The following is a 20005-nucleotide window of genomic DNA, read 5'->3' on the forward strand; positions in this document are numbered from 1 at the left end:
TGTGATCGAGCAAGTTAATACATTCAATTTAAACTCAGAGAACATCTGATTCAGAGTATCACAATACCAGATAAAGAAGCAAGAGCCAGCAACGTGCCATTCCAAGAAGCCCACTTAAATATGAAGACAGAAATAGGGTAAAAATACCGAGATGGAAAAAGATGGGCCGTACGAACACTAATTGAACGGAAGTTGGAATGAATGTATTTGTAGCAAAGCAGACTTTAGAACAAGGAGTCTCGCCAGGGATGAAGGACATTACACAAAGATACGAGGTCAATTACTCAAGAGATATGATCCTGAATGTGGATGCAGCTAATAAAAGAACTGTAAAATATGTGAAGCGAAAGCTGATTGGGTTGAAAAGAAAAATAGATAAATCCGTAATTATAGTTGGAAACCAGAACACTTTTCTCTTTGTAATCAATGGAACGAGTAAACAGAAAATCAGTAAGATACAGAAGAACGGAGCGGCAATCCCTACCAGCCTGGTTTAATTAACACAGAACAGTTCACCCAATAACAGCAGAACATATATTCCTTTCAAGGGCACATGAAACATTCACCAAAAGATAGACCATATTCTGGCCCGTAAAATGAACTTCAACACCTCAAAATATTTAAAATGTCCCCCAATTTGGAAACTGAAAGGCGTGCGTCTCAACAACCTAGGGGTCAAAGAGGAAGGCACAAAGGGCATGAGAATTATTTTCCATTGAATGAAAATAAAAACACAACGTACAAAAATATAAACTTCAGGGGTGCCTGGGTGGCTCGGTTGGTCAAGTGTCCGACTCTTGGTTTTGGCTCAGGTCATGATCTCACGGTTCATGAGTCTGAGCCTTGTGTCAGGCTCTGTGCTGACAGTATGGAGCCTGCTTGGGAATCTCTCTCTCTCTCTCTCTCTCTCTCCCTCTCTCTCTCTCTCTCTCTCTCCCTCTCTCTCTCTCTCTGCCCCTCCCCTGCTTGTGCACTCTCTCTCAAAATAAATAAACTTTAAAATACATATATATAAACTTTTATATTATATTCAATATACTTAAGATAATGATGTGATTGGAGTAAATCTATCAGTTTGCTAGCTATTTGCTTTTTGTCTCCTCTGTTCTTTCTGTTTTCTCTCTTTTTCTATTTCTGGACTGAGAGTTCTTTATACTTTCATTTTATCTCTACAACTGGCCTATTAGTTATACTTTTTAAATTGCTTCGAGGATTGTTGTGCCTTAAGAAGACTCAGTGACTAGGAATCCAGATTTGCCAGAAGAGAAGGTGGAAGTAACTGTTCACTAACTGTTCACTTATGACAAAACCCTCTATTCTGGGGGGCGAATCCACAAGGGATTCCAAGCTCTAACCACCTCCACCAACATGCGTGGCAGGGTCCAATTTGCACGTAAAATTGCCAACCAGCTTTGCAGCCTGGCGGCGGCATATTCGTATCAACAAAGGGGCCCTGCCACAGTGAGGTTTCCGGGGCTGGCCACGGCCCGTCCACCTCGCCCGGCCCTCCATGCGGCAGCCTAGCACAGCAGGCTGGACCGGACCCAGGGGAAGCGGGTCCACAGGAAAGGTCTCCCTTCTGCCCCCCTCTGCTGCTTCTGCCTCGAGCACAACGGGAAACACCTAGCTGCTCCATTTCTGCCCACAAGGCAGCAGGGCATCCGTCATCACTCTCCCAGGGAGGGCAATGGGTTCTGCTTTGTTGCACGGCAGAACCTTCAAGGATGAGTCGGGCCAGTTCTCTCCATTTCCAACGTCAGTGAGTGGAGCTCAGGCTTGCATAATAATGCTCGCGTGGTCTGAGTATTCAAAAGGTGAACACAATTCTCAAAGACAAGGAAAAAGATAATTTCCCAACTTCCAATTAATCAACAAAGGCAGGTTCTTTCTTCTTTGTTGCTGGGATCGCTGAGCAATCATGAAGCTCTACAGAGCAGCTAAAAATAAATATCTTTCCCTTAACAATAGAGGGAACGGAGCATCGATAACGCACCGACACGGTCTCATTAAGAACATGATCCACTGCTGTGAAAATCTAAGAGGATGAGTGGACTCCTCAAAAGCTCTGCTTCTCAATTATACACCCACCCGTCCATCCAGTATTCTGATAAAACTCCAACCCCAAGATTTTCCAACAATGGTGCCATCCACGCATCCCAGAATGCCACCCTCCAGGTCGTGCCCAAATGTTCTTCCAAGTGTCTGGAGCGGACTTGGGTCCTCTCCCTGCTCTGTGGGGCTCGGCAGCAGCCATGAGGCGACTCAGGGTCTTGTGTCCCCAGCCCAAGGTGAGAACCCACGTCCAGAGCAGATGATAGGGCCAGGTGCCGGTCACAGGCAGGCACCAGGCCCGTCAGGTGCCCTCTCTGGAACGTTACTTGTAACCAGACGGCGAAGCCCTGACTCTACCCCGCTGCAGGCCCGACACCGCCCACCTTGGATCCTCAGGGCCGCCGGAGTGTGGTTCCCCTGCCCCGGATGGTTCCATCGTACTCCTGGCGTCAGCCGCACTGCGCTCCTAATAAACTCTCCTCTTGCTTACCTTCACTTGAATTTGTTCCCATCTTTCTATAAAACAGCATTGTTACCTGACAATAGGTGGGAGGTAACAGACCCTCGGGGAAACAAGGAACATTTTCACCAGGGTACCTAGCTGAGCCAGCCGGCAGACAGCAGAAAAGCTCCTTCCTCTTCTGGAAGGAGATGCCGGAGCCCTCTGGGCCTGTATCAGGACGCCTCCCCAGGCTGGCACCACCAGGTGGGAGGCTCTGGGCCCAGAGGCACCTACCACAAAGGACGACAGTGACAGGAAGTGGGGACCCGCTAGCCAGGTTGAAGGAAGGTCACTCCAGACCCCTCAACGCTCACCCTGAGAAACGGTCCGTGACCAGGCTGGGAAAATCTCTCGTCTCTGCTACCCGAGGCTAGCACAGCTCAGAATGAGACCCGGAGTTTGCTTGCGCTGCTAAATTCCAGCAGCTTTTAATCGGCTCCCTCACCTAATTCAGTGAAAGGGTGGGTGGGCTGGAAAGAGCAGTGCTGTGATTCAGGGGCTTGGGAGAGCACAGCCGGATGCTCCAGATCTGTGTCCTGATTTCCTCATCCACGAGGGCCCTCTGGTTGCTAGCAACACAAATCAATCTGGAAAATCCAAGCCATAGGAGAATTCATTAGAAGATGATGAAAGAAGCTCACAGAATCGAAGAAAAGGCCAAGGAACCAGGCTCAGAAAGGACCGAAACGCAGCTCCACAGGAACTCAGGGACTTCACATAACCTGTGCTCCCGCCAGGGTTGGGCCACTCCAGGCACTTGTTCAGGGGCCAGTCTATGGAGTAACGTTGATGGCCGTGCTGCAGCGGGCTGCCTTCTCCTCAGAGAGGAAGGCTCTGGCCGCCTCTGGCCAGGCCCCACCAGACTTTGTCCAAAGGGGTTGGTGGATTCCTCAAAAAGGAATACAGTGAAATCTTGGTTTCCGAGCATAATTTGTCCTGGAAACACGCTTGTAATCTAAAGCACTTGGAATCAAAGCAAATTTCCCCATAAGAAATAATGGAAACTTAGATGATTCGTTCCACAACCCAAAAATATTCATATAAAAATGATTACAATACTGTGATATAATACAAAATAATAAAGAAAATACAGAAGATAAAGAAAAATAAATTAACCTGCACTACCTTTGAAAACCATGGTGATTGGTGTGAGGGAGACAAGGGAGGAGGGTCATCGTGTAGGATCACTGCTGTCCGTCGGCTCGATGGAATCTTTCCCTGCATGGGGGCCACTGTATACGCTCACACGGATGTTGACTACAGTACAGTATTAATAAACTCTTGTCATGTACTGTATTTCATGTAACTGGCAATTAGACAGCAGAGGAAAGGGTCTATATCTGCAGGCAGCTTGACCTAGAATGAAGCAGAGCATTCCTAAGCTCACTCTGGTCTGGAAAAGCAAAGGACTGACCGGAGGTGCTTTGAAATGACAAAAAGATACACTAACGCCAGCTGTGGGCACCTTTCCAACGTTCCGAAAAAGCACTCATTTCTGTCAAAACCCACGGCCTGAGACTGAGCATCCGAGCAGGGAAGACGATCACCCACAATCCTGCACAGAGAGAGAGAGAGAGAGAGAGAGAGAGAAGAGAGAGAGGAGAACCATTGGCTCAGTTGTGACCATGTGATGCTCAGGGTCACGTACTGCTCATATTGTAAGACATCACTTATTTACCAAGTTAAAATTTATTAGAAATGTTTGCCCATCTTGCAGACACTCGCAGAACAAGTTCCTTGCAAAGGAGGGCGGAGTGGACATCCAGCGAACGGTCAGCAATCAGCAGGCCTGCCACCAGGGCTCCCACCCCAACTGGGAATCGGGGCCTGGGTTCGAGGGCTCTCAGTAGGAAATGGCTGGAGTTCACAGTCTTGCCTTCCGCGTGTGAAAGTTCAGTGCGTCCCGGAGGCTGCCGTCCAAGGCCCAAGGCCACGTTTAAGCAAAAGGATACAATAATCACACAGGGGCACAACTGAGGTGTCCTGTAAAGGCACTTCTCTGGTTCTCACACACCTCGTGTATTTTATTAGTCTCCACGATCCAACACTGTGCTAATGAAGCATCAGTATTCCAGATCCAGTGTCTGACGCTGGGAAGATGCCTTCCATTTTTCAATTAAAAGCTGATTTTCCATGCTCAGTTCCACGTTACCATTACCTCTTTAATTAATTTAGCATCTCTCAACCAGCAGTTGCTAAATTGCCCAAGCGGAGTAGGGAAACCAAACCATGGAGCTCGCAGCCCAAGGTGAGGGCCCCCTGGAGCCGGGAGAAAGCTGGCGATTTGAATAAGAAAGCACTTATCTGACAACACTCAGCTTAAACAGCAATTAGTCAGGGAGGAAAGACACAGCCCTTTCGGAGGGCCAGTTGGCAGGCCCTAGGCCAGCACTGGGGAGGGTCTGCTGAGGCTTGTGCCTCACACTTAAACAGGAAGCCTTAATTAGTTCCTGAGGGAATCCGACCCCTACCTTTTGCGGTTTGGGGAAGTTTCCCGCGACCTTCTTATTTGCTTTCCTAGGGGTTTTGTTTTTGCTCTGTTTTTGTTCTTTTTCTTGTTTAGAACAACAGCTCTCCAAGGCCCTTCCTTCCAAGGTGTGGTCCGTGGGCCCTCGGGCGTTGATGCAGGCTTGGGGCCTGGGTCCAGGTCTGACAGTCCTGGGGCTCAGGGAGTGATCAGGACAAGAGTCCCAGGACATCTACATACCAAAGGATCTCCATTTGGGGGCCTCCTGGCAAGTCCCTGCACCACCCCACCCACCCCATCAAATAGAATCCGATGCTTTCGACACTCTGCATTCATTAAAACAAAACAATAAAAGGCCTGTCTTAGCAAGGATCAGCCTGGACCCCCACAAGCAACCCTGAGGGGGGAGCATTAAGGTGGGCTGAGGGCAAAGCCCGAGCTCACAGCCCTGCGTCCTGAGGTGGGATCTGCGGGACTCTCCTGGGCTCTCCGGCTGCCTAAGAACAAAGCAAAGGGAAAAACCCAGGGTAACTGATAGAGATCACAGTCCTGCAGGACAGGCGTCTCCCTCAGTGTACGTGTCTCGGTAAATTACAAGAAAAAGGCAATCTTGTCAACAGCCTAACCTCCAGACCCCTGTAGACTCAGTTTCCTGGAGCCCCAACGTCGCGCTCCCCTCCAGAGTGATGTGGGAACAAAGGCCAAAAGGAGATGGCAGGTAACATTACATTTCCTTCTAACCTGCAGCCCTTGGGCAAATACTTGAGACCAGCAAGGTTTCTCCAGGAACTCCCTACTGTCTTTATGTTAATGCTTTGCTAGAGGGAAAAACAACCTTGACAACAGCAAGGGCCCAGGCATCTGAGAGTCCTCTTTAGCACATGAAAGTCCTTCCGGGGCCTCGCCTTTTGACTTCACCTCCCCAACTCCACAGTACTTACTCAGTCACTCTGCACAACCCCAGTGCAGATCTTTCTGCCCCACCCCCCGCCCCGGTCCTGTCCCCACACTTTAATAAAATTACTTTTGTGCACCCAAGAAGGCATCTCAAGAATTCTTTCTTGGCCTTTGGCTCCAGACCACCCACCCACACACACACTGCTCCAAAACCGCATCAATACCATTCGATAAAGAGTCCACTTGGGTCACCAGACTCTCACCGAAAGTCAGGGAAGCCTGGGCAGCTGGGTGCCCTGGGTGTCGGTTATGACACAGCCTTTGAATGTGGATTTCAGGCTGTTGGAGACATCTTGGCTAGCCTTTAGCAACATCTGGAAGAGGCCCCGGGGCAGGTGCACATGGGCAGGTGCACGTGCTCTCTGGAAGGATCAGGGGCTGCCAACTGGCCCCAGAGCAGAGCAGAGCAGACCCATGTCAGCCATCTGGGACAGCCTGGGGCAAGGGGTTCCATGCCTAGTCCTGGACACCAGGATCGCCCCCACCAGGTCGCCCTGGGTGAAGCTCCTCCCTATGGGGCAAGGGGGAACCTAACGTCCATGCCGCTGCCCTGCAGACGCCCAGGGTTCTCCACCTGGCTGCACATTAGAATCACCTAGTCCAGACTCCAGATGCGGAGTCCCATCCCCAGAGGTTCTGATTTATCAGGTTTGGGGTAGGCGCACACACGGGGCATTCTAGAAGCTTTTCAGGTGACTCTAGTTCACAGCCTCTGCTGAGAAGCCCTGGCAGGATAAGCCTGACTGCCTCCCACCCTCACCTGGGCAGGTGCAGCTTGTCTGCAAGGCCTCCTCCAGCAGCCTGGTCCCCCGCCAGAAAGTTAGTCCTGCATCAGGCTACAAGGACCCCTGCTGCGCAGAGCTGCCTGTGAATAGAAGACCCCACCCCCACCCCATCACCCCCAGGCAGCAGACAGACAAAGCTGCCAAATCTCTTTACATCTGCCAGGAGGTGAAAAGGTACCAGACCCACTGGTTAATATGACCAGACTTCTCTGCCTTCAACTCCAACGCCTCCCTCCCTCAGGGACCAAGTCTGCTCTGCTGCATGGTATTGTGTCATTGTGCTGTGCTGTACTAAGTGTCTGTGACCTCTTACTAATACACACACACAGGGGTGCCCCCGTGGCTCAGGTGGTGAGGCGTCTGACTTCAGCTAGGTCATGATCTCATAGTTCATGAGTTCAAGCCCCGCATCAGGCTCTGTGCTGACAGCTCAGAGCCCGGAGCCTGCTTCGGATTCTGTGTCTCCTCCTCTCTCTGCCCCTCCCCTGCTCACGCTCTGTCTCTCTCTCTGTCTCAAAAATAAATAAAGAGGGGCATCTGGCTGGCTCAGTCGGTTAAGCGTCCGACTTCCGCTCAGGTCCTGATCTCGCGGTCTGGGAGTTCGAGCCCCACGTGGGGCTCTGCGCTGACAGCTCAGAGCCCCGAGCCCGCTTTGGATTCTGTGTCTCCCGCTCTCTCTGCCCCTCCCCCACTCACGCTCTGTCTCTCTTCTCTCTCTCTCTCTCAAAAATAAATAAATGTTTAAAAAATTAACAATACATACGATAAAACGCAAAAATAATTTTAACAAACAGACTCAAGGAATTCCACAGTATGACTGGACACAAAACCACAAAGACTGATAACTATCGTTACCTTATTTTTTTGCCCTGAGCTTCCTACTAGCTCGTGAAAAGGGACATGTTGGTCTACTTGTTTGTTTTTAGCAGGAGAAAGCACCCAGCTCCTCCGGGCAGCAAGGATTCTCCTGGCTTTGGGCATTGCTTGCTTTGCTGCCATGGAGTTTCCTCTGGGAGCAATGATGTGGGAAACGAAGGCCCCCTCCCAAAAAAAATTGAATTTCCTCACAACTTACAGCCCATTGACAAGTCCTTGCTCTAGGAACTCAACTGCCTGCATGTTGACGCTTTGCTCAGGGTAAAAGGCAATCATAGCTTAACATTATTCCAACCTCCAGGATCCTGTAAGTCTCCTCTAACATATAAAAATTCCTTTGGAAACTTCTTTTATCTCCCCAGATAGATGTTGGCAATCATCTTCCAAGCATGTGACCCCATGATGTACATCTGAAGAGTCTCATGACAGAGTTTTTACTAGACTGTAATAAATGACTGTTCCCTAACAGCAGCCAGCCCCTCGAGGTCCTGGAGACCTCGCTTCCAAAATTCCTTAAAGACTTCTGCTGTCCCTAATGCCCCCTCAACCTGAAGGTCTACAATCCGTCAGCTGTCACAACCCCAGTGCAGCTCTTTCTGCCCACAGGTCCTGTCCCTGTGCTTTAATAAAACTTCCTTTTTGCACCGAGGACGTCTCAAGAATTCTTTCTTGGCCGTCAGCTCCAACCCCAACATTTCCTACTTCATTAGGACCATCCCAGCAGGTGCATGTGGACACAGGCAGAGATGCTTCTGTAACCAGGGTTGACTCCATGGATTAAGTTCAGGGAGAATCCAGGCAACCACACCCCTCCTTCGAGTGTTGTGGTGAGGGGCTTCCTCTTGTGTGCCTCCCCATCCCCACGAGGTGTCCAGGGCCCCACCCTCCTCCCAGACTCATACCTGTCCTGGATTCCACACCAGGAGCTTCACGTGGATGAAGCTGGGGGAACCTAGAGGAGTCCCAGGGAATGGACGGTGCACCAGTCCCGCACAAGGAAGCGCCTCTCCGGGCGCTGGTGGAAGATCTAATGGGGCCCTGGGGTCCCTCATTTGCCAGCACGAGGCTCCCAGGGAATCCGCAGGGGCCGGCACGGGGCCCTTGACCAAGACTAGCATGTCCTCTGCCTGCTCCTCCCCCACCCTGCATTCCTCTGTCCTTGAGGCTCTGCCCGTGTCTCCGGGCCTGGCCAGGGAGGCAAGGAGCCCTGCCCTGACCCGACACTCCCCGGAAACACCTCACCTGCCCGCGTGCCTCCCCTGAGGCAGGAGGGCACAGAGACACCAGATTTTCCAATGGAGGAGGAGAGAGAAGAGGAAGGAGAAGGGTCTGTTCTCCACCCTGCTGACCCCAATAGTTGTACAAGCCACACGTTGTTGGAAAGCCTGGTAGCACTCCCGTCCAGGCCTGGCCGTGGACCCTGGCCCTCAGCACCACTGCATGACCGGCCTCCTCCAGCGCCTCCCCCCGCCCCCCCCCCCCCTCCCCGCCATACACACGCACCTGCCCCACCAGATGCAGACACTCCGTTCCCCAGCTGGGCATCTCAGGCCCCGGGGCAAGACCCTGATGCCAGGCCCAGGCCTCAAGTCCAGCTACTCCCTGAATTTCCAGTTCCCCCTCCTTCCGCCCAGGGAAGCTCCCTCTTCCCCACGCCCCCGGCACAGACATGACCACTGACTTGCTTCTGCCATGACAAAGGACAGGGCCAGGTCTGGACAGAAAATGTAAGAGCTGGATACCCCGTGTTCTCCTGCTGCTGCCGTCTCGTGTTGAGGCTGCGATGTCCGAGGACCCAGTGGTGACCATCTGCAGTCGCCCTGGCCGCACAGATGTGCCTGCAGACCACCCTCCAGAGAGCTGGCCCATCATCATGAAAAGGGCTCTGGTGTTTCTGGGAAGACTTGCCTGACAAGGATCACAAACGATCCCTGCCTTCAAGTATATCCACCCCTGGCAGAGACCGTCTGTCTGGGACTGCCGAGAGCAGGTGGCTCCAGGCTCCCGATCCAGCCCTCCTCCACTTTTCCTCCATCGTGCCTCTGAACATGAATTTCAGCCGGTATTTTGGGGAGCCTGGCTCCCTCCCTGAAGATTGATCACTGATAATCACACTGTCTGTCTAAAATCTCTGTTCCAGAATCAAGAGAGAACATGTTTATAAGTGTTAAACTGCCCTAGACTAAAGCCTTTCTTGCAAAGGGATGCTGCATAATTAAACTACAAACAATAGCAAAACAAAATTAAACTTTAATTTTTACTATCTTGAGAGGTATTTGCTACAAGCTTTCCCTTAAATAGCTCACTTTTCTGGGGGACAAAATTGCACTAAGTGCTTTCATTAGTGGACATTTGGGTTTTTTTCTGGGGCAGATGTGAGACATGTCAGATTTGGATTAGTAATTAACACAAAATTCAAGCTCTTTGAATATCATGTTTATAGGTTATCGTTTTATCTGTTCAGTGACTGGTAAGTGCCTGCTATCCTGGACTGAGTCAGGGTGATGGCGATACGGAGTAGCAGCTGGGTTCGGGGGTGAGCACGAGTGCCCGGGGCAGGGGCGGGGGAGGGCACAGCTGGTCCCCTTGGCGGCCGTCCGTCCCGACACGCCGTTTATTTATTTATTTTTTTTAACGTTTATTTATTTTTGGGACAGAGAGAGGCAGAGCATGAACTGGGGAGGGACAGAGAGAGAGGGAGACACAGAATCAGACGCAGGCTCCAGGCTCTGAGCCATCAGCCCAGAGCCCGACGCGGGGCTCGAACTCCCGGACCGCGAGATCGTGACCTGAGCTGAAGTCGGACGCTTTAACCGACTGAGCCACCCAGGCGCCCCCCGACACGCCGTTTATTCACCTGCACCTGAGAAGCTGCAGGTCTGCTGACACGTAAGCTCCTTTTCCTTCCTTCATTCATTCTTCCCAGTGTTGGGCTCTGCTCTTGGTTCCTGGGGTTCAGTAGCACATCTGAGGGACCGAAACCACCGCCTCCCAGAGCCTAGCGTAACGAGAGTGTGGACAACACACAAGAGAAACTCGTGGCTCAGGTGGCGTATTGGAGCAGGTGCATGTTCGGAGAGCGAGGAGGAAGAAGAGGCTTGAAAGGAGGGAGCCAGGAGGCGGGGGTGTGCGGGCTGACTGGGCAGCTCCCCCTGGAGCCTCCTTGCTGCCAACCCCCAACCCAGCTCTCCTGGGCCAATCCGCAGCCCTCAGCACAGACAGTCCGTCCCCCTCCTCGTCCTGGTGGCTCTTTGGTGGGAGTCTTTTTCTGAGTCCCTGCTCCATGGCGCCTGCGTGTTGGAGGTCCTCCCGGCTCTGCTGCTCACTCCCCCTTCCATCATCACTTGCTAGCTGGGTGGCCTTGTCCAGGCTCTGACAGCTCCCACATCTGCATTGCAGCCCGGACCCTCCCCGGAGCCCCAGACCCCCAGAGCTGATGATTCTATGACATCTCTGTGTTAAGCATGGTTATTTGTTCCGACGCTCGGACATCTGTGGCCCTCCCTGCTGCCCCTGGAGGGACCGCCCCTCCCAGGACTGCCCCATGCCTAGTGACAGTGAACAACTCAAAGGCATTTTTCTTATGAAAACCCACCGATCCCTAACTATGTCCTCTGTCTGGCTCTCACACACCTGCCCTGCCCTAACCTCTTCAGGGTAGAGAACCCAACCCAGAGTCCACCGACATCATTCAAATGAGCCAGGCTGAGCCTGCTTCCTATGCCTCTCCCATCTTTTCCTGTGCAAACATAGTAAAGGCTCCTGCCCTTTACTAAAGTAAAGGGCTCCACACCCCCGCCCTGCCTCCTGAGCAGCCCCGTGCTTCCCGTGGGCCCCTGTGGCCTGATGTGCCCCCCACTCTTGGGAGCTGTGAGTCACACACTCTTTTCATGGACAATCGCCTGGCCTGTTGGCCTCACCAGTCCTGTATAACAACAAAACCTGTATTTTTAAAGCATCTGCTCTGAATGTCAAGTTGATACCTTCATTGTCTGTGCTGTTTTGAACCCGCTCCAAAGCTTAAGAACCTAAATAAAGACCCTGTGGCCAGATGATTTGAGCTGGGCGGTAGATCCCTGCAGGTGTCATTGTCCAGCAGCTGACGAGTGGCCGGCCCAAGATGGCCTCATTCGTGCCGGGCAACCCGTGCTCGGCCAGGACAGCTCCTCTCTGCACGGCCGCCTCCGGGCACGTTCCTAAGATCCGGAGAGCAGGAGCGGCAAAGCCTCTGGAGGCCAAGGCTCAGAAGCCACACAACATCACTTCTGCCTTTTGTTGGCCAAGGCAAGTGTCAAGACGAGCCACAGTCTGGGGTTGGGGAAAAGCCTCCATCTCTCGATGGAAGGAGCGGCCAAGTCCCGCTGCAAGAGGGGCCTGGAGGCCGGGAAGGCAGCCACAGCACCTCAAACGTGTCCCACACGTTCTCACGTGTCCACACCCGAGCTCGGGCACTCGCCCCTCACATCAGTGAAGCCCCACCCTTGGTGTCACTCTCGACTCCCCTTGTCCACTCACGCCTTGCGTCCATCCGGCAGCAGGATCTGTGGGCTCCACTGTCTCAGCGAACCAAGAACGTGCCCACATCTCGTGACCCTCACTGCCGCCGCCCTGGTGCAGGCTCCCAGTCTCCCCACCAGGGTGGTGCCGGCTGCCCGTCCTAGTGCCAGCGTCCTCGGCTCCGCGGAGCCGGCTGCTGTCGGAGCCACGGGTTCTGTCCTCCAGCCTCTGGGTCTCACTGGATCCGGCGTGGGGTCTAGCAACACCAGCGGACGCAAGCAATTGATTTCTAGGCCCCGCGGCTTCAAGCGTCTTCAGCCAATAACTACCAACGACCGGTAAAGTGTCAACATTCTGTCCTGAGACCTCAGTGTTTGGAAGTCATCTTCCAAATTGCTGATTTCCAAAACGTTTTGCTGTTTCACTCCCATCCATTAAAAAGAAATGAGCATACTCTCCTAGTGCATGTTTATTCATTTACATTCTAAATATATACATCAATGGCCAAATGAACACATAACGTATGTGCTCAGTGTCATTAGCGGACCCTGCCAGACCTACGTCCCCGCCCTTCTCCTGGCTCTGCACCCGGAACGCTATCCAGCACGGACGTCATCGACAGTCCCCTCATATTCTGCCTTCCGTTGGGTCTGGCCCTCATGTAGCCTCGTGAGGTCAGGGTGCTTACTCCCAGCTCCCTCCCTGGGGGGGGGGGGTGTCATGGCCTCACTGCACCCTTCCCCTCTCCATAGAGCCCTGGGGTGCTGACCGTGCCTCCTGGTTTCCCTACACCGTGACCACATCTTCCAAAGGGTCTCTTTGTCCCGGGTCCCAACAAGAAGCATATGGCTCATGCAATTAGGACACCTCAATAAGCGTTTAGTAAATGTACAGAGTTTAGTACCCTTTACAGGGGTGTGGGAGAAAAACGTGACTCCGGGCCAGTTGTCAAGGTGTAGTCACCTTCCCAGGCACACAGGAAGAGGGGAAAAGTGGACCCCAAACCCAGAAGGGCAGAATCCTGCAGAGAGGCCTGGAGAGAAGCAGGGCCCTCAGGAGAAGGAAGTCAGATACCCAAGGCAAGCCCGCGAGAGGGGGTGGTGACTGCCAAGCCTCCTGCTCCTCCCTCTTCCCAAAACCAGCCAGGGCTCCCCACTGCCCAATCCCAAAAGGGCAGGGGCGCATGGACAGAGCTCACGCAGGACAAAGGAGCAGTGAGAGGGCATCTGAAGGGGCGAAGGGAGCCAGCACAGCCTTTACTCCTGGCTCATCAGATCATGCTGACATTGAGTGTGCTGCCTCCCTCCTGCCAGGACTCTGACTGATAAAATGTACATTGTGAATGTACCAAAAAAAAAAAAAAAAAAAAAAAAAAAAAATATATATATATATATATATATTAAGTGTAACTCCTTTAAGTTAAAGGTAAGTATCCACAGATGTTCTGATGCCCCCTGCCCACGTTCAGTGGCTGATGCTGTGTCCTTTGCAGACACACACACCCCACGGCAGGACCCCTGTGATACAGGGCCGCCCAGGTCAAGAACAGGGAAGGCAGGTGAGTCGAGAATCCAGCTATCACCTCTTCTCTGGGGGTGTCCGTCCTCTAAACGTGAGCCCAGCCTGGCAGGCTGCCCTCAGATGCTGATCTCTCTGGGCTCAGAGTTTCTGTGCCAGTCAGCCACACCTGTCAGACACGTGTCTGGGGGAGGAAGGGAAAGGAAGCTTCCGGGGGCCGGTCAGCCGCCAGTCTGCCCCTGCACGCGGCCAGGGCACTTGAGCAAGAACGCACGAGTCCCTCTCTGGGTCTCATCAAGTTCATTGGGTCATGTGCATAGGAAGGACCATGGCCTCCCGTCAGGGTGCCAGGACCACCCCCCACACACCGATGGGCTTTGAAGGAGGGGGCGAAGGCACGGGAGCTCCTGTGGCTTCTGTGACAGATGGCACAGACCGGGTGCTTTAAGACAACAGAGTGTGTCACAGGAAGTCTGAAAGAGGGGCACAGCAGGCCGTGCTGTCTCTGCCGAGTCCAGAGGAGGACGATTCCTGCCTCTTGGCCGCTGCAGCGGCCAGCGTTTCGTGGCTGGTGCCACACGGCCGCACCCTCCGCGTGCACCGTCTCGTGACCGCCTCCCCCCACGCGCTGTGTGCGCCTCTTGCTATGGGGACACATGTCACACCAGATCAAGGGCACTATGCCAGGATGATCGCCTCGTGAGTTATATGTTGACAACATCTGTAAAGACCTTATTTCCAAACAGGTCACATTCACAAGTGATGAGGCCCGAGGCTTCAATGTCTGGGGGGAGGACAACACCGGGCTGCGGGGGGAGGACAACTCAAGGCTGCGGGGGGAGGACAACTCAGGGCTGCGGGGGGGGGACAACTCAGGGCTGCGGGGGGAGGACAACTCAGGGCTGCGGGGGGAGGACAACTCAGGGCTGCGGGGGGGAGGACAACTCAGGGCTGGGGGGGAGGACAACACAGGGCTGCACGGGGAGGACAACTCAGGGCTGTGGGGGGAGGACAACACCGAGCTGCACAGGGAGGACAACACAGGACTGCGAGGGGAAGAGAACTCAGGTCTGCGGGGGAGGACCACACAGGGCTGCGGGAGGAGGACCACACAGGGCTGCTGGGGGAAGATAACTCAGGGCTGCATGAGAGGACAACACAGGGCTGTGGGGGGAGGACAACAACGGGCTGCACGGGGAGGACAACACCAGGCTGCGGAGGGAAAACAATACCAGGCTGCACGAGGAGGACAACTCCACTAAAATGAATGTGAAGGGTGTGGCTGAGGGCTGTCAACCCCTGGGAGCAACCTTTTGTCTGGACCCTTCCGTGGGCGCTCTGGCTGGACATCTAGGAGCCTGCAGTCTAGGCGAGGCAGTCTAGGGGCCCGCAGACTCTCCTCTGTAAGGAGCCTGACTGAAGAAAACACTTTTTCTGGGTGCCTGGGTGGCTCAGTCAGTTGAGCGTCCGACTTCGGCTCAGGTCATGATCTTGCGGTCTGTGGGTTCAAGCCCCGCGTCGGGCTCAGCGCTGACAGCTCAGAGCCTGGAGGCTGCTTCCGATTCTGTGTCTCCCTCTCTCTCTCTGCCCCTCCCCTGCTCATGCGCTGTCTCTTCCTCACTCGAAAATAAATAAACGTTAAAAAAAATTTTTTTTTAAGAAAACAAATCACTTTTTCTAACGTATGTTCTACTAAGACCTGGCAATGGAGGCAAAGTTTGTCTAAAAGCCCTAAGAATTGCTATTCAAGTTTCAAAACAAAGCATTTAATTACCTTTCACACGCCATAGCAAATTTTTTTTCAACGTTTTTTTTTTTTTAATTTATTTTTGGGACAGAGAGAGACAGAGCATGAACGGGGGAGGGGCAGAGAGAGAGGGAGACACAGAATCGGAAACAGGCTCCAGGCTCCGAGCCATCAGCCCAGAGCCTGACGTGGGGCTCGAACTCACGGACCGCGAGATCGTGACCTGGCTGAAGTCGGACGCTTAACCGACTGCGCCACCCAGGCGCCCCACGCCATAGCAATTTTTATTTGAAAATGACCTCCACCGCAATCTGAATTCCTCCAGAACACCCCTGGTAAAAATATATTGCACAAAGCCTCTCTCCGCAGCAAATATCTGACTGTATGACGCTGTTAACGCCATCTGCACGCCTCCCTTGTTGGCCCTGCACAAGTGTATTTAAGAAGCCATTTCAAACGCATTAACACCAGGCATAATAAGTCACTTCCTCACTGAGGTCCAGCAAAGGAATATATTCAGGATCTTCAAATCCTGGCTTTTCTGAAATCTCTCCAAGTTCTACTTTCCATGGAGGAATTGGTAAGTTCACCTCTGTGTTCCCATCCTATAAGCCAAAAGAAAATGAACAAGTTTTCTGAAGAGTTCAATTGAGTTTCGCATAAAGGGCATCAAAGTTCAATGTCTTTATAGAAAAATGTCAACACCAATTTCCAGGAGAGGAAGGAGATGTCTAAGTGTCAAAAAAATTATATCTAGGAGTCCCTGATAAAAAGGGACATGGTATAGAAAAGAGGGTAAAAGTGGTGAGAATATTAGTTTTGAATTATCTTTGTTCAATATTCCCAGCAATTAGATCAGAATGGATCCGAGGCCAACTCCCCTGACGCTGAACCCCACATCCATTCAACTCTCACTCAGCTCTCCAGGGGAGGGACTCACAGACGCTTCATCGGCGTCGAGGGAAATCAAAACCCCCACAAACTCAGAAAGCAGACCTGAAAAATCTTGCGAAGGTTGTTTTTAGGCATGAAAATATTTCAGAGATTTTTAAGTCAGTGTGAAGATTGTGAGTGTAACTACGACGGAGAGGTCAAACACTTTGGCTCCGAAATACAACCAAACGTGCCTAAGGTAGAGATGCCCAGTAAGCCTGACACAGACGCTGAAGGAGAACAAGGTGGCAGCTGGAGGCTGGAGACACGGCGAGAGATGACAAGCCGGTGGGAACCGCAAGACGACCGAGAATCGGGGCGGATTAGGAACAGTAGCGGGAGTGTGGGACCCTCCTGGAAGCCAGACAAAGTTAAAACAGCAATTAGCCAAAGCGCCCAGTAAGCGAGGAAACTACCTGGTGGCGCCCGGCGAATAATTGAGAAGCAAACTCATCTCCACGATGGCTCCGTATTGTGTCGATCGGCCACAAAGAGCCTCCGTGTCGTCACATTTCAGCTAAATGAAACACCGAGAGGCCATAACAGAGGCTGTGAGAGACTGAAATTGTCCACTGAGTGATGAAAGGCTAATATAAAACCTATCCGCTCCGTTGTTTATCACATCCGACAAGAAATTGGACGCCATGAAACAGAAATCATAATGCAACGAACACACTTCATTAGGGGGAAAGCTTAAAGCAGCCATAGAATAACCCATCTGCCCATTTTCAATTTCTTCTGAGATCTCTGCAGAGGCTATGGCAAACGGAGAAGGGAAGGCTTTTGAGTTCCAATGAATCACGAGATTCGTGGGGGGTTAAAATGTGCCAACAAGAAGTCCTGCGTGACGGAAAATCGAGCCCCAGAGGCCCGCACAAGGCACAAGAAAAGCCCGCCGGAAGGAGGGAGCTGATAATGAGATACTTAACCAAATTGTCTCGCTGCCTCCCGAGGAGGGCAAATTATAGGACGTTGGGATAATGGGAGGAGGAGGGTCACCCCACATTTGCTAACGGCCTCAGCACCAAAGCCAGGGAACACTGAGCCACACAGACCAGGGAAAATGGGCCGCTTCCCAGTTGAGGAGAAAACCGTGTTCAATTGCGCAGGAATCAGAACCAGACTCTCCTGAAATATGTCTCCTAAGACAAAACCTCATTTCCAATTTAGATGGACTGTGAGGGACAGCCGAAAGTTCCGTGGGTATCAGAAGAGAAACCCCACAACGCGCCAAGGCGGAGCATCGGATGCATTCACACTGCCGGCATTCGGAGACCTGAAGCATCCAAGTGGCCTTGCTTACGAAGGGACCACGGAGGTACAGACGGTCTACAAGTTTCCGGATGTGCTCCTAAGCTGTCCTCGTTCGGCCAAGAAGCACCGCTCTCGGTCCTCCCGTGGAAGGACAGCGGATCGCGGACTGCAGGGAGTCGCCGGGTCTGGGGTGGATGGCCGGCTGCAAAGTCCTCCAGGAGGCAGATCATCTGCGTTTGCCCCAAAGGTGACCGGCTAGGCCCCCCGTCTCCTCCGCCGCCCCACCAGGCAGCCACGCTGTGCCCCTGACACTGACTCCGCGCCCCAGCATCGCGTAAAGCTTTCAGGTTAGTTGAGGGACCCTAATCGTCAGTTGTCTGAACCCCTACAGGACAAGACCCCCCAGACTTCGTTTTCATTTTCAAATTTTGGGTGGAGCAGAGAGAAGCAGAAGCAGGCAGCTCCAACCTAGACACCTTCTCTGGAGGCCGAAGCCTGGAAGGTTCTGTGGGCCCTGCTAAGGGCAGAGGCGAGCCCCCACTCCCAGCTGGACACGAGGGGCACGGATGGCTCCCCACGGTGGTGCTTTCCGGGAGGGGAGCCCGCTGCTCTGCTCCAGCAGAAGTGGAACAGAGTCTGAAGAGGTGGGTGTCAGCACCCCGCCTCGGCTCCCCTGGGGGGGTTGGAGCCACGTCACGCGGGTGTGACATCAACTGTGTGACAGAACCGGGGACGGAAGCAGGTGCAAGGTCAAAGTGAGAGGAGGCTTTGCAACTGCGAGTTCCCCCAAGGAGACGTTTGGGCACTAACTAGACTTTGCGGCAACAGGAGGGCAAAGCAAGACGCGGTTCCCCACCGCCTGGGCCTGTGGCTGGGGGCGGGGGAGGAAGGGTCCACTCACACCCACACCCAGACGCCGGGGGTGGCAATGAACCCCCCTCTGACCTACGGACAGACCACTCACAGGCTCACCTCAAAGGAGGAATTCTGTCGGAAGAATTCTAGAACTTAGAAGTTGGAAAATGTCTTCCCTGTTAGCAATTCCAAAGCACACCCACATTTTGTAAAGCCTCTGAGAAGGCCTGCAGGCCAGGCAGCACAGGTCACCATGGGGTCTGATTTTAGGCACAATGTGGCAAAAACGGCCTCACACGTGCCGTCCTCTCCGAAGATGGACCTGTGGAATTTGCATCCCTAAATATTTTCCACGACAATAAAACAACCTGGAAAACACAATCTTCATAATGTAAGGCACCTGGGTGGCTCAGGCGGTTGAGCGTCTGGCTCTTGATTTCAGGTCAGGTCATGTCGTCACGGTTCGTGGGTTCGAGGCCCAGATTGGATTTCACACTGACAGTGCAGAGGCTGCTTAGGATTCTCTCTCTGCCCCTCCCCTGCTGGCTCGCTCTCTCCCTCCCTCTCTCTCTCTGCTCCTCCCCTGCTGGCTAGCTCTCTCTCTCTCTCTCCCTCTTTCTCTGCCCCTCTCCTGCTGGCTCGCTCTCTCTCTCTCTCTCTCTGACCCTCCCCTGCTGGCGCTCTCTCTCTCTCTCTCTCTCTCTCTCTCTCTCTCTGACCCTCCCCTGCTGGCTCTCTCTCTCTCTCTCTCTCTCTCTCTCTGACCCTCCCCTGCTGGCTCTCTCTCTCTCTCTCTCTCCCCCTCCCCTGCTGGCTCCTCTCTCTCTCCCTCTCTCTGCCCCTCCCCTGCTGGTTTGCTATCTCTCTCTCTCTCTGCCCCTCCCCTGCTGGCTATCTCTCTCTCTCTCTCTGCCCCTCCCCTGCTGGCTGGCTCTCTCTCTCCCTCTGTCTCTCTCTGCCCCTTCCTGCTCACTTGCTTGCTCTCTGTCTCTCAAATAGAAAAAAACATTAATTTTTTTTTAATCTTCATAATTTAACAGTGGAAAGCCAGATGGTAATGTGAACGCTTTCCTCCTGTGGCTGTATCTTCACACACCCCTGCGCAATGCCCAGCCCTGGTCCCAGCAGGCTGGGTTGGGGGTTTGGGAAGCAGCTTTCCCAAGGCAACCAGGACCCCGCAGGGGTTTTCTGCTGACGGGCGCTCCAGCCACTCGGACGCCTCCGTGAAATTCTAACGTCTCAACTGCCATCATCTGTTTGTCACATCTGACGAAACTCCTCACCTCATGCTTCACTTTGGAAGCCCGTCAAAGTCACATACAGAGCCTGGAAGGTCCCTGCTTTGTCTTGCACTCTGGTCTCTGTTGGGCAAAAACAGATAGTCACTTTCTTACCAACGAGGAGTGTGGCCATTCCTGCGAGCTGCCCCCCCCCACCCCCACTGCACTGGTCTGGGCCATGGCACGCCCAGAGCACCGGGCTGTCCCGCGTCGGGGCCACCGCAGGCAGCAGCGTCCTGCAGGCTTCCCCCGAATGCCCTAGGGACACGGGAGCCCCCACCC

Source organism: Panthera onca, chromosome D2 (genome assembly GCF_046562875.1).
Source record: "Panthera onca isolate mPanOnc1 chromosome D2, mPanOnc1 haplotype 2, whole genome shotgun sequence".
NCBI lineage: Eukaryota > Metazoa > Chordata > Mammalia > Carnivora > Felidae > Panthera > Panthera onca.